Genomic DNA, 14,523 nt, shown 5'->3' on the forward strand with positions numbered 1-14,523 from the left:
TATGCGGAGATGTAATACAGCTGGGTATGCTGTCCATATACAGAGATGTAATACAGCTGGGTATGCTGTGCATATGCAGAGATGTAATACAGCTGGGTATGCTGTCCATGTGCAGAGATGTAATACAGCTGGGTATGCTGTCCATATGCAGAGATGTAATACAGCTGGGTATGCTGTCCATATGCAGAGATGTAATACAGCTGGGTATGCTGTGCATATGCGGAGATGTAATACAGCTGGGTATGCTGTCCATATACAGAGATGTAATACAGCTGGGTATGCTGTGCATATGCAGAGATGTAATACAGCTGGGTATGCTGTACATATGCAGAGATGTAATACAGCTGGGTATGCTGTCCATGTGCAGAGATGTAATACAGCTGGGTATGCTGTCCATGTGCAGAGATGTAATACAGCTGGGTATGCTGTCCATGTGCAGAGATGTAATACAGCTGGGTATACTGTGCATATGCAGAGATGTAATACAGCTGGGTATGCTGTGCATATGCAGAGATGTAATACAGCTGGGTATGCTGTCCATGTGCAGAGATGTAATACAGCTGGGTATGCTGTCCATGTGCAGAGATGTAATACAGCTGGGTATGCTGTCCATATGCAGAGATGTAATACAGCTGGGTATGCTGTCCATGTGCAGAGATGTAATACAGCTGGGTATGCTGTCCATATGCAGAGATGTAATACAGCTGGGTATGCTGTCCATGTGCAGAGATGTAATACAGCTGGGTATGCTGTCCATGTGCAGAGATGTAATACAGCTGGGTATGCTGTCCATATGCAGAGATGTAATACAGCTGGGTATGCTGTCCATGTGCAGAGATGTAATACAGCTGGGTATGCTGTCCATATGCAGAGATGTAATACAGCTGGGTATGCTGTCCATATGCAGAGATGTAATACAGCTGGGTATGCTGTCCATATGCAGAGATGTAATACAGCTGGGTATGCTGTCCATGTGCAGAGATGTAATACAGCTGGGTATGCTGTGCATATGCAGAGATGTAATACAGCTATGTATACTGTGCATATGCGGAGATGTAATACAGCTGGGTATGCTGTCCATATACAGAGATGTAATACAGCTGGGTATGCTGTACATATGCGGAGATGTAATACAGCTGGGTATGCTGTCCATATGCAGAGATGTAATACAGCTGGGTATGCTGTCCATGTGCAGAGATGTAATACAGCTGGGTATGCTGTCCATGTGCAGAGATGTAATACAGCTGGGTATGCTGTGCATATGCGGAGATGTAATACAGCTGGGTATGCTGTCCATATACAGAGATGTAATACAGCTGGGTATGCTGTCCATATGCAGAGATGTAATACAGCTGGGTATGCTGTCCATGTGCAGAGATGTAATACAGCTGGGTATGCTGTCCATATGCTGAGATGTAATACAGCTGGGTATGCTGTCCATGTGCAGAGATGTAATACAGCTGGGTATGCTGTCCATATGCAGAGATGTAATACAGCTGGGTATGCTGTGCATATGCAGAGATGTAATACAGCTGGGTATGCTGTACATATGCGGAGATGTAATACAGCTGGGTATGCTGTACATATGCAGAGATGTAATACAGCTGGGTATGCTGTACATATGCGGAGATGTAATACAGCTGGGTATGCTGTCCATATGCAGAGATGTAATACAGCTGGGTATGCTGTACATATACAGAGATGTAATACAGCTGGGTATGCTGTGCATATGCGGAGATGTAATACAGCTGGGTATGCTGTACATATACGGAGATGTAATACAGCTGGGTATGCTGTCCATATGCGGAGATGTAATACAGCTGGGTATGCTCTCCATATACAGAGATGTAATACAGCTGGGTATGCTGTCCATGTGCAGAGATGTAATACAGCTGGGTATGCTGTGCATATGCAGAGATGTAATACAGCTGGGTATGCTGTCCATATGCAGAGATGTAATACAGCTGGGTATGCTGTACATATGCAGAGATGTAATACAGCTGGGTATGCTGTCCATATGCAGAGATGTAATACAGCTGGGTATGCTGTACATATGCTGAGATGTAATACAGCTGGGTATGCTGTACATATGCTGAGATGTAATACAGCTGGGTATGCTGTCCATATACAGAGATGTAATACAGCTGGGTATGCTGTCCATATACAGAGATGTAATACAGCTGGGTATGCTGTCCATGTGCTGAGATGTAATACAGCTGGGTATGCTGTCCATGTGCAGAGATGTAATACAGCTGGGTATGCTGTCCATGTGCTGAGATGTAATACAGCTGGGTATGCTGTCCATATACAGAGATGTAGCAGAGCCGAAATGCCGAAGCAGGTGGAACATCGACAACAGCACGTGGCTAAATATAAGTGGATCATCAACAACAACAACAACAACACGCAGTCCAAGTTACGGGCAGAGGCTAATCCTTTAATAAAAACTGATTAAACCCTAAACCCTCAAAGACCAATTTACAATATATCTTATTGGCTGCCCGAATTCACATCTCCTCCGACTGGAGATAAGCGTTTCTGTCAGTGACCAAGGTTATGGGATTGGTGGATACCATTAGGCTTCACGAGAAGAGTAATTCCTTTATACCTGACACCCGTCTGTCTTTTGATAACATTGGACACTCCTTGGGTCCACAGGTCTCTCCGGCTGTAGCCCTGGTTCTGGCTTGAGACCTCCTATCCTTACCAACCCCCTTCAGACGGACCCTTAGGAGCCGTCTCTCGCTGCTCGCGTCCGTACTAGCGCCATCTTTTCTTTTCCCCACTTACTTGTTGACTTCTTCTTAGTTTCCCCTCTTTGTATTTCGCTTATTGGTATCTTGTGCTACCTGATGACTTTCTGTATGTGACATATCATTGACTATGTTGTAACCTGTTGTTGTAATGCAATAAATCCCTTTGACACTATAATTTACAGACCAGTTTCTGCTGATTGGTCACAGAATTCATTCACTCTAATGTAAACTAAGCCATGGAGGCTCAGAGGCGGCGACAGAAATTCCTCCTCTCCATCTTCATCCGTGGTATGTGTTGGTTTGTAGTGATGGATTGGTTCTGCTCCATCTAATAGGGGATTATAATCCTATAACGTATAAAGGATTGATCTGGGATTACCTGAGATGACGACTACTAATCTCACCTGCTCCAGGGCCAGGACTCTCCTCGGATTCCTCACATGTTTTTATCAATGGAAAATTTTGAGTTTCTTCATTGATTTCAATAAAACATTGCTCATAGGGGCGCGGCGTATGCACAGATTATGGCCATGAGTCAGAGCCCCAGAGAAGAGATGAAGTATTACGCCATGGTCACTGACCTCTTTGGGTTGGTCTGTGTAATGTATGGATATGCCAGATGCTTCTACAACACCTACAGTATAGTAAATAAGAGATAAGTACTCGGCCAAACAATGTCATAATAGGCATTCCTGTAAGGGCAGCTCCTCTAGTAATCGCCCAATCTATACAAAACCACAGGACAATAGGGCCAATCCCATATTAGCAGCCTGAACGCTGCCGCTATCTAATAGGATTTATCTGTCAGGAATGTTCTATATTATGAGGCCTATTAGTCATAGAGCATGGAAGGAATAGTCATCCCAGGTGTATGACAGTCCACGAGCTCCAGTGTAGTCACCTACAAAACACCCCACCCCGGGTGTATGACCGTCCATGAGCTCCAATGTAGTCATCTGCAAAACAGCCCACCCCGGGTGTATGACCGTCCACGAGCTCCAATATAATCACCTACAAAACAGCCCACCCCGGGTGTATGACCGTCCACGAGCTCCAATATAGTCACCTACAAAACAGCCCACCCTGGGTGTATGACCGTCCACGAGCTCCAATGTAGTCACCTACAAAACAGCCCACCCCTGGGTGTATGACCGTCCACGAGCTCCAATATAGTCACCTACAAAACAGCCCACCCTGGGTGTATGACCGTCCACGAGCTCCAATGTAGTCACCTACAAAACAGCCCACCCTGGGTGTATGACCGTCCACGAGCTCCAATATAGTCACCTACAAAACAGCCCACCCCCAGGTGTATGACCGTCCATGAGCTCCAGTGTAGCCACCTGCAAAACAGCCCACCCCAGGTGTATGACCGTTCATGAGCTCCAGTGTAGTCACCAGCAAAACAGCCCACCCCGGGTGTATGACCGTCCACGAGCTCCAATGTAGTCATCTGCAAAACAGCCCACCCCGGGTGTATGACCGTCCACGAGCTCCAATATAATCACCTACAAAACAGCCCACCCCGGGTGTATGACCGTCCACGAGCTCCAATATAGTCACCTACAAAACAGCCCACCCTGGGTGTATGACCGTCCACGAGCTCCAATGTAGTCACCTACAAAACAGCCCACCCCTGGGTGTATGACCGTCCACGAGCTCCAATATAGTCACCAACAAAACAGCCCACCCTGGGTGTATGACCGTCCACGAGCTCCAATGTAGTCACCTACAAAACAGCCCACCCTGGGTGTATGACCGTCCACGAGCTCCAATATAGTCACCTACAAAACAGCCCACCCCCAGGTGTATCACCGTCCATGAGCTCCAGTGTAGTCACCTGCAAAACAGCCCACCCCAGGTGTATGACCGTCCACGAGCTCCAATGTAGTCACCTGCAAAACAGCCCACCCCAGGTGTATGACCGTTCATGAGCTCCAGTGTAGTCACCTGCAAAACAGCCCACCCCGGGTGTATGACCGTCCATGAGCTCCAGAGTAGTCACCTACAAAACAGCCCACCCCAGGGTGTATGACAGTCCATGAGCTCCAGTGTAGTCACCTGCAAAACAGCCCACCCCGGGTGTATGACCGTCCATGAGCTCCAGTGTAGTCACCTGCAAAACAGCCCACCCCCGGGTGTATGACCGTCCATGAGCTCCAGAGTAGTCACCTACAAAACAGCCCACCCCGGGTGTATGACCGTCCATCAGCTCCAATGTAGTCACCTGCAAAACAGCCCACCCCGGGTGTATGACCATCAATGAGCTCCAGTGTAGTCACCTTCTAAACAGCTCACCCCGGGTGTATGACCGTCCATCAGCTCCAATGTAGTCACCTGCAAAACAGCCCACCCCCGGGTGTATGACCGTCCATGACCTCCAGTGTAGTCACCTTCTAAACAGCTCACCCCGGGTGTATGACCATCCACAAACTCCAGTGTAGTCACCTGCAAAACAGCCCACCCCGGGTGTATGACCGTCCACGAGCTCCAATGTAGTCACCTGCAAAACAGCCCACCGGGGTGTATGACCGTCCACGAGCTCCAATGTAGTCACCTGCAAAACAGCCCACCCCGGGTGTATGACCGTCCATGAGCTCCAGTGTAGTCACCTGCAAAACAGCCCACCCCGGGTGTATGACCGTCCATCAGCTCCAATGTAGTCACCTACAAAACAGCCCACCCCCGGGTGTATGACCGTCCATGACCTCCAGTGTAGTCACCTTCTAAACAGTTCACCCCGGATGTATGACCGTCCATGAGCTCCAGTGTAGTCACCTACAAAACAGCCCACCCCGGGTGTATGACCGTCCATGACCTCCAGTGTAGTCACCTTCTAAACATCTCACCCCCGGTGTATGACCGTCCATCAGCTCCAATGTAGTCACCTGAAAAACAGCCCACCCCGGGTGTATGACCGTCCATGACCTCCAGTGTAGTCACCTTCTAAACAGTTCACCCCGGGTGTATGACTGTCCATGAGCTCCAGTGTAGTCACCTACAAAACAGCCCACCCCGGGTGTATGACCGTCCACGAGCTCCAGTGTAGTCACCTGCAAAACAGCCCACCCCAGGTGTATGACCGTCCACAAACTCCAGTGTAGTCACCTGCAAAACAGCCCACCCCAGGTGTATGACTGTCCACAAACTCCAGTGTAGTCACCTGCAAAACAGCCCACCCCGGGTGTATGACCGTCCACAAACTCCAGTGTAGTCACCTACAAAACAGCCCACCCCGGGTGTATGACCGTCCATCAGCTCCAATGTAGTCACCTACAAAACAGCCCACCCCGGGTGTATGACCGTCCACGAGCTCCAGTGTAGTCACCTGCAAAACAGCCCACCCCGGGTGTATGACCGTCCACGAGCTCCAGTGTAGTCACCTGCAAAACAGCCCACCCCGGGTGTATGACCGTCCACAAACTCCAGTGTAGTCACCTGCAAAACAGCCCACCCTGGGTGTATGACCGTCCATGAGCTCCAATATAGTCACCTGCAAAACAGCCCACCCCGGGTGTATGACCGTCCACGAGCTCCAGTGTAGTCACCTGCAAAACAGCTCACCCCGGGTGTATGACCGTCCACGAGCTCCAATATAGTCACCTACAAAACAGCCCACCCCGGGTGTATGACCGTCCATGACCTCCAGTGTAGTCACCTGCAAAACAGCCCACCCCGGGTGTATGACCGTCCACGAGCTCCAATGTAGTCACCTGCAAAACAGCCCACCGGGGTGTATGACCGTCCACGAGCTCCAATGTAGTCACCTGCAAAACAGCCCACCCCGGGTGTATGACCGTCCATGAGCTCCAGTGTAGTCACCTGCAAAACAGCTCACCCCGGGTGTATGACCGTCCACGAGCTCCAATATAGTCACCTGCAAAACAGCCCACCCCGGGTGTATGACCGTCCATGACCTCCAGTGTAGTCACCTGCAAAACAGCCCACCCCGGGTGTATGACCGTCCACGAGCTCCAATGTAGTCACCTGCAAAACAGCCCACCGGGGTGTATGACCGTCCACGAGCTCCAATGTAGTCACCTGCAAAACAGCCCACCCCGGGTGTATGACCGTCCATGAGCTCCAGTGTAGTCACCTGCAAAACAGCCCACCCCGGGTGTATGACCGTCCATCAGCTCCAATGTAGTCACCTACAAAACAGCCCACCCCCGGGTGTATGACCGTCCATGACCTCCAGTGTAGTCACCTTCTAAACAGTTCACCCCGGATGTATGACCGTCCATGAGCTCCAGTGTAGTCACATACAAAACAGCCCACCCCGGGTGTATGACCGTCCATGACCTCCAGTGTAGTCACCTTCTAAACAGCCCACCCCCGGGTGTATGACCGTCCATGAGCTCCAATGTAGTCACCTGAAAAACAGCCCACCCCGGGTGTATGACCGTCCATGACCTCCAGTGTAGTCACCTTCTAAACAGTTCACCCCGGGTGTATGACTGTCCATGAGCTCCAGTGTAGTCACCTACAAAACAGCCCACCCCGGGTGTATGACCGTCCACGAGCTCCAGTGTAGTCACCTGCAAAACAGCCCACCCCGGGTGTATGACCGTCCACAAACTCCAGTGTAGTCACCTGCAAAACAGCCCACCCCAGGTGTATGACTGTCCACAAACTCCAGTGTAGTCACCTGCAAAACAGCCCACCCCGGGTGTATGACCGTCCACAAACTCCAGTGTAGTCACCTACAAAACAGCCCACCCCGGGTGTATGACCGTCCATCAGCTCCAATGTAGTCACCTACAAAACAGCCCACCCCGGGTGTATGACCGTCCACGAGCTCCAGTGTAGTCACCTGCAAAACAGCCCACCCCGGGTGTATGACCGTCCACAAACTCCAGTGTAGTCACCTGCAAAACAGCCCACCCTGGGTGTATGACCGTCCATGAGCTCCAATATAGTCACCTGCAAAACAGCCCACCCCGGGTGTATGACCGTCCATGAGCTCCAATATAGTCACCTGCAAAACAGCCCACCCCGGGTGTATGACCGTCCATGAGCTCCAGTGTAGTCACCTGCAAAACAGCCCACCCTGGGTGTATGACCGTCCATGAGCTCCAGTGTAGTCACCTGCAAAACAGCCCACCCCGGGTGTATGACCGTTCATGAGCTCCAGTGTAGTCACCTGCAAAACAGCCCACCCCAGGTGTATGACCGTCCATGAGCTCCAGTGTAGTCACCTGCAAAACAGCCCACCCCGGGTGTATGACCGTCCATCAGCTCCAATGTAGTCACCTACAAAACAGCCCACCCCCGGGTGTATGACCGTCCATGACCTCCAGTGTAGTCACCTTCTAAACAGTTCACCCCGGATGTATGACCGTCCATGAGCTCCAGTGTAGTCACCTACAAAACAGCCCACCCCGGGTGTATGACCGTCCATGACCTCCAGTGTAGTCACCTTCTAAACAGCTCACCCCGGGTGTATGACCGTCCATCAGCTCCAATGTAGTCACCTGAAAAACAGCCCACCCCGGGTGTATGACCGTCCATGACCTCCAGTGTAGTCACCTTCTAAACAGTTCACCCCGGGTGTATGACTGTCCATGAGCTCCAGTGTAGTCACCTACAAAACAGCCCACCCCGGGTGTATGACCGTCCACGAGCTCCAGTGTAGTCACCTGCAAAACAGCCCACCCCGGGTGTATGACCGTCCACAAACTCCAGTGTAGTCACCTGCAAAACAGCCCACCCCAGGTGTATGACTGTCCACAAACTCCAGTGTAGTCACCTGCAAAACAGCCCACCCCGGGTGTATGACCGTCCACAAACTCCAGTGTAGTCACCTACAAAACAGCCCACCCCGGGTGTATGACCGTCCATCAGCTCCAATGTAGTCACCTACAAAACAGCCCACCCCGGGTGTATGACCGTCCACGAGCTCCAGTGTAGTCACCTGCAAAACAGCCCACCCCGGGTGTATGACCGTCCACAAACTCCAGTGTAGTCACCTGCAAAACAGCCCACCCCAGGTGTATGACTGTCCACAAACTCCAGTGTAGTCAGCTGCAAAACAGCCCACGCCGGGTGTATGACCGTCCACAAACTCCAGTGTAGTCACCTACAAAACAGCCCACCCCGGGTGTATGACCGTCCATGACCTCCAGTGTAGTCACCTTCTAAACAGCTCACCCCTGGTGTATGACCGTCCATCAGCTCCAGTGTAGTCACCTGCAAAACAGCCCACCCCGGGTGTATGACCGTCCATGAGCTCCAGTGTAGTCACCTGCAAAACAGCCCACCCTGGGTGTATGACCGTCCATGAGCTCCAGTGTAGTCACCTGCAAAACAGCCCACCCCGGGTGTATGACCGTTCATGAGCTCCAGTGTAGTCACCTGCAAAACAGCCCACCCCAGGTGTATGACCGTCCATGAGCTCCAGTGTAGTCACCTGCAAAACAGCCCACCCCGGGTGTATGACCGTCCATCAGCTCCAATGTAGTCACCTACAAAACAGCCCACCCCCGGGTGTATGACCGTCCATGACCTCCAGTGTAGTCACCTTCTAAACAGTTCACCCCGGATGTATGACCGTCCATGAGCTCCAGTGTAGTCACCTACAAAACAGCCCACCCCGGGTGTATGACCGTCCATGACCTCCAGTGTAGTCACCTTCTAAACAGCTCACCCCGGGTGTATGACCGTCCATCAGCTCCAATGTAGTCACCTGAAAAACAGCCCACCCCGGGTGTATGACCGTCCATGACCTCCAGTGTAGTCACCTTCTAAACAGTTCACCCCGGGTGTATGACTGTCCATGAGCTCCAGTGTAGTCACCTACAAAACAGCCCACCCCGGGTGTATGACCGTCCACGAGCTCCAGTGTAGTCACCTGCAAAACAGCCCACCCCGGGTGTATGACCGTCCACAAACTCCAGGGTAGTCACCTGCAAAACAGCCCACCCCAGGTGTATGACTGTCCACAAACTCCAGTGTAGTCACCTGCAAAACAGCCCACCCCGGGTGTATGACCGTCCACAAACTCCAGTGTAGTCACCTACAAAACAGCCCACCCCGGGTGTATGACCGTCCATCAGCTCCAATGTAGTCACCTACAAAACAGCCCACCCCGGGTGTATGACCGTCCACGAGCTCCAGTGCAGTCACCTGCAAAACAGCCCACCCCGGGTGTATGACCGTCCACAAACTCCAGTGTAGTCACCTGCAAAACAGCCCACCCCAGGTGTATGACTGTCCACAAACTCCAGTGTAGTCAGCTGCAAAACAGCCCACGCCGGGTGTATGACCGTCCACAAACTCCAGTGTAGTCACCTACAAAACAGCCCACCCCGGGTGTATGACCGTCCATGACCTCCAGTGTAGTCACCTTCTAAACAGCTCACCCCGGGTGTATGACCGTCCATCAGCTCCAATGTAGTCACCTGAAAAACAGCCCACCCCCAGGTGTATGACCGTCCATGACCTCCAGTGTAGTCACCTTCTAAACAGTTCACCCCGGGTGTATGACCGTCCATGAGCTCCAGTGTAGTCACCTGCAAAACAGCCCACCCCGGGTGTATGACCGTCCATGAGCTCCAGTGTAGTCACCTGCAAAACAGCCCACCCCGGGTGTATGACCATCCATGAGCTCCAGTGTAGTCACCTGCAAAACAGCCCACCCCGGGTGTATGACCGTTCATGAGCTCCAGTGTAGTCACCTGCAAAACAGCCCACCCCAGGTGTATGACCGTCCATGAGCTCCAATGTAGTCACCTGCAAAACAGCCCACCCCGGGTGTATGACCGTCCATGAACTCCAGTGTAGTCACCTACAAAACAGCCCACCCCGGGTGTATGACCGTCCATCAGCTCCAGTGTAGTCACCTGCAAAACAGCCCACCCCGGGTGTATGACCGTCCACGAGCTCCAATGTAGTCACCTGCAAAACAGCCCACCCCGGGTGTATGACCGTCCACAAACTCCAGTGTAGTCACCTGCAAAACAGCCCACCCCAGGTGTATGACTGTCCACAAACTCCAGTGTAGTCACCTGCAAAACAGCCCACCCCGGGTGTATGACCGTCCACAAACTCCAGTGTAGTCACCTACAAAACAGCCCACCCCGGGTGTATGACCGTCTATCAGCTCCAATGTAGTCACCTACAAAACAGCGCACCCCGGGTGTATGACCGTCCATCAGCTCCAGTGTAGTCACCTACAAAACAGCCCACCCCGGGTGTATGACCATCCACAAACTCCAGTGTAGTCACCTACAAAACAGCCCACCCCGGGTGTATGACCGTCCATGACCTCCAGTGTAGTCACCTTCTAAACAGCTCACCCCGGGTGTATGACCGTCCATCAGCTCCAATGTAGTCACCTGAAAAACAGCCCACCCCCGGGTGTATGACCGTCCATGACCTCCAGTGTAGTCACCTTCTAAACAGTTCACCCCGGGTGTATGACCGTCCATGAGCTCCAGTGTAGTCACCTACAAAACAGCCCACCCCGGGTGTATGAACGTCCCCGAGCTCCAGTGTAGTCACCTGCAAAACAGCCCACCCCGGGTGTATGACCGTCCATGAGCTCCAGTGTAGTCACCTACAAAACAGCCCACCCCGGGTGTATGACCGTCCCCGAGCTCCAGTGTAGTCACCTGCAAAACAGCCCACCCCGGGTGTATGACCGTCCATGAGCTCCAGTGTAGTCACCTGCAAAACAGCCCACCCCGGGTGTATGACCGTCCACAAACTCCAGTGTAGTCACCTGCAAAACAGCCCACCCTGGGTGTATGACCGTCCATGAGCTCCAATATAGTCACCTGCAAAACAGCCCACCCCGGGTGTATGACCGTCCATGAGCTCCAATATAGTCACCTGCAAAACAGCCCACCCTGGGTGTATGACCGTCCATGAGCTCCAATATAGTCACCTGCAAAACAGCCCACCCCGGGTGTATGACCGTCCATGAGCTCCAGTATAGTCACCTGCAAAACAGCCCACCCCGGGTGTATGACCGTCCACAAACTCCAGTGTAGTCACCTGCAAAACAGCCCACCCCGGGTGTATGACCGTCCATGAGCTCCAGTGTAGTCACCTGCAAAACAGCCCACCCCGGGTGTATGACCGTCCATGAGCTCCAGTGTAGTCACCTGCAAAACAGCCCACCCCCGGGTGTATGACCGTCCATGAGCTCCAATGTAGTCACCTGCAAAACAGCCCACCCCGGGTGTATGACCGTCCATGAGCTCCAGTGTAGTCACCTGCAAAACAGCCCACCCCGGGTGTATGACCGTCCATGAGCTCCAGTGTAGTCACCTGCAAAACAGCCCACCCCGGGTGTATGACCGTCCACAAACTCCAGTGTAGTCACCTGCAAAACAGCCCACCCCGGGTGTATGACCGTCCATGAGCTCCAGTGCAATCTACAGGGGTGCACAGAGGGACTTATAAAAGCCACATGGAGCCCCCTGCTGGTGCTGAGGCATGCTGTCACAACCTAGAAGGGAACCTGTCAGGGCAATTTGGGACACTTAACTGAACTCCCAATCCATATGGACCTGTGGGTGGTTATATCCTGTGTGACTACGTGTATAATGTGTAATATCCATTGGTCCTAGGGATGTAGAGTTATAAGCGGTGTATGGAGAGTGGCCGGAGCCGTATCTTATACATATTGGCTATGACTATGGCTGTGCTTAGTATCTCACATCTGCCGCCCCGCTGCAATGATATTGTATACTGTTATCAGGCGTCAATGGAGAGCCATCCAAGGCTGGCGGAGCGGTGCGGGGCCTATTACCTATAACTAGTGCCAGAGATGTGACGGAAATATCAGCTAATCCCTGGGAAATGACGTCTAATTATAGGTAATATATACCCAATAAAGTCCTAACCTTCTGTACGCGGTGCCAGCACAATAAACCAAATAAACTAATAGGGAAGAGCCCATGTAAGGAATCTGTGTCACCCCCCCCCCCCCCCCCTTCATATACAATAACTTATAGGATTACATCACATTAATGTGCAATTATCCTGATTCACCACCACACCCTGCTCTGCCCATTTATATATATGGCACAGGAGGCGCCGGGGCCCCGCACTACAAATCTAACCATTCGGGTACAACTGGAGGAGGAAACGTTTGTCCATGACCATGACAGTTCATAAACCTGAGCAGCTCGTAGTCACCTCTGTATATAGGTCAGTGCTTTGTCATTATGGGTGCCGCCCTAAACGGTACAACACAGAGGTTATATATACTGTATATCGAGATATCACTCAGAGAGATGACCAGCCCACTGTAACATCCATATGGGAGGGGGGTTTGGTTAGTCAGGGCCTGAGAGGGCGGAGCATGGCACCAGGGCCGCCATCAGGAATTTTGGGGCCCCATACAGCCTAAGTGTCTGCCCCCCCCCACCTTATTTTGCGACATACCCATTCTGTATTACATTTCCCTTTATTTAGCAGCATTACAAGGCTTCATCAGATTCTATTTGCAGGTATAATCTGCTACGTGTGACCGCGCCTATAGAGAGCCCACACCATCTATAAGAGCCTCCTAATAAATCCTCAGGGCTTATTCACATTGCGTTTTTGGCCTCCCTTGCCGGGATATGTTGGTAACCAGTCAGAATCAGCTGTCAACTTATCCCTGCACCAAGAACTGGCCATTAAAAAAAAGGGGGGCCTGCAGTTCTCTGTGCAGGGATAAGTGGGGAGCTGATTGTGACTGGTTACCAACGTATCCCGGCAAGGGAGGCCAAAAACACAATGTGAACACTCCTTTATAGTGAAAGTCCCACCCCCAAACAGGCTGCTATGCTAGTAACATGGCCGCCTACATCATTATTAATACAAAGCACACATAGCTTTGGAGGTATTGTGTGCTTTGTAGTTCTCCAGCTAAAAACGTATATATTATATGTTATTGCCCCAGTTCCCTCTCCGCAGTGCCGCACACCCGATGTCTTAACAACCTCTTTCCATTGCCCCCTGTACCCATACCTCCCAACTTTTGAAGAACCAAAAGAGGGACAAAATGTGCGGCGCGCTTTGTGCGCCGCGGGAAATTTAGCCCCACCCACTGTTATGTTGACTCCGCCCACTCATTAATTTTCATGTGTCTGCACACTGTATAATCCTCCTACAGTCACCCGTAAATTAAATGTCCCCCCTCTATCCCTCCCCCAGCTTCATATACACCCTTCATCTGCCCCCAGTTTCATGTCTCCCCCTCCATCTCTGCCCCCAAATTCATGTCCCCCTCCATTTCTGCCCCCAGTTTCATGTCCCCCATCTCTACCCCCAGATTCATGACCCCCATCTCTGCCCCCAGATTCATGTCCCCCCATCTCTGCCCCCAGATTCATGACCCCCATCTCTGCCCCCAGATTCATGTCCCCCCATCTCTGCCCCCAGATTCATGTCCCTCCATCTCTGCCCCAGATTCATGTCCCCTCCATCTCTGCCCCAGATTCATGTCCCCACATCTCTGCCCCCAGATTCATGTCCCCTCCATCTCTGCCCCAGATTCATGTCCCCTCCATCTCTGCCCCCAGATTCATGTCCCCCCATCTCTGCCCCCAGTTTCATGTCCCCTCCATCTCTGCCCCCAGATTCATGTCCCCCCCATCTCTGCCCCCAGATTCATGTCCCTCCATCTCTGCCCCCAGATTCATGTCCCCCCAGATTCATGTCCCCTCCATCTCTGCCCCCAGATTCATGTCCCTCCATCTCTGCCCCCAGATTCATGTCCCCTCCATCTCTGCCCCCAGATTCATGTCCCCTCCATCTCTGCCCCCAGATT

The sequence above is a fragment of the Leptodactylus fuscus genome, chromosome 4 (genome assembly GCF_031893055.1).
Source record: "Leptodactylus fuscus isolate aLepFus1 chromosome 4, aLepFus1.hap2, whole genome shotgun sequence".
Lineage (NCBI taxonomy): Eukaryota > Metazoa > Chordata > Amphibia > Anura > Leptodactylidae > Leptodactylus > Leptodactylus fuscus.